Below are 1549 nucleotides of genomic sequence, written 5' to 3' on the forward strand. Positions count from 1 at the left end.
AGTACAAAAACAAGGGAACGAGGCAGATTGTATGTGGAAAAAGGAAGCGAGGGGAGGAGAAGAAGGCAAAAGGCTGGGAAGGGAAGGGAGAGGTAACATGTCAGGTTCAGGAATAGTAATATAAGGAATAGCAAAGAACTTGAAGGTATTGTATAGAAAGGCAGTGTGGAGGCGGTGCGGGAGAGACTGAGCAATGTCAAGATGAGGGGAAGCAGAAATGAAGAAAGAAGCAGAGAGAAGATTAGTAAGATTAACAGCTAAGTAAAGATGAAAGGAAGAAAGGAGTACCAAACAAACGGGTGTGACGGAGATGAAAAGAGGAAGGGGAAATGAAGAGAAGGAGCAGAATAGGAGGTGGGAAAGGATGGAATGAAAGATGAATGTGAAGAGATCAAGAGGAAACCAGAATACGGTGAGAAAATGAAGGTAGTAGACGAAACAATATAAAGGACGGAAAAATAAGATAGGAAAGCTGGGAAGCAGACATAAAGGGTTCAGCGGCGGCACATCGATATAACAAAAGATAGAAAAAAGTAGAAGAGATGAGAGCATAGGAGGAGGAAAATAAAAAGAAGAAGAGAACATATGAGTGAGGAATAAAACTGAAGATGGGGGGAAGAGAAGATAGAGGATGGAAAAGCTAATCGAGACCAGAAAAGATGGAAAAAAAGGAAGAGACGACAGCATATGAAAAATAATGGGTGAGGAAGAACATTATAGAGGGGAGGAAGAGAAGGTGGAGGAGATGAAGGTAAACGGTAGATAAGTCATTTAAGAACATGGAAGGGTGGAGAAAACAAAAGCAGAGAAGATGAAGGCATATTACCAACACAAAAAACAAAGAAAGCAAGTAGACAATAACAGCTCAATGCAAGCCAACCCGTTTTCCCCTCGGCCTCATCCCACACTGAGGTAGATAATATAAGACACTTTGGCTTCTCACATGACCTATTTCTAAAGGTCAAAGAGAGGGTCAATCGGGTTCTAATGTGTGTTTCTTTAGGTTCACGGTACAGAGGAAGGGTCAAACTACCACCAGGGCCATAAAGCTACTCCTGGAAATGTCCCAAACTCCTATGAAAGCCTTGTTAAATATGTGTTCATGGACCAACTATTTCCAAAGGCCAAAAAGGAGGTTAATCGAGTTCTTATGAGTGTTCTTTTAGGTTCACGGTAGATAAGAAGGCTCAGACTACCACCAGGGTCATAAAAGTAACCCTGGAAATGCCCTAAACTCCCACGAAAGACTAGTAAATTACGTGTTCTTGGGCGCAGAAATGTTTAAAAATATGGCCCTATGTCTTCTGGTCAAACGTGTCTCCCCAGAAGGCCCCATCCCCCTTAACCCGAGCCGAGGCACTGGCGGACACAAGGACCAGCGAATAGCCAGGGAGAGAGGGATAGGACCGAGTACTGAGCGACGCACCACCGACTCTGCGCTGACAATACGGATTCAAGGCGATCGCATCTTTACATATACCCAACTCCACCCCCACACCCACCCACTCATCCACCCACCCCCACACCCACCCACTCATCCACCCACCCC

This window comes from Eriocheir sinensis, chromosome 47 (assembly GCF_024679095.1).
Source record: "Eriocheir sinensis breed Jianghai 21 chromosome 47, ASM2467909v1, whole genome shotgun sequence".
In the NCBI taxonomy this organism is placed as follows: domain Eukaryota; kingdom Metazoa; phylum Arthropoda; class Malacostraca; order Decapoda; family Varunidae; genus Eriocheir; species Eriocheir sinensis.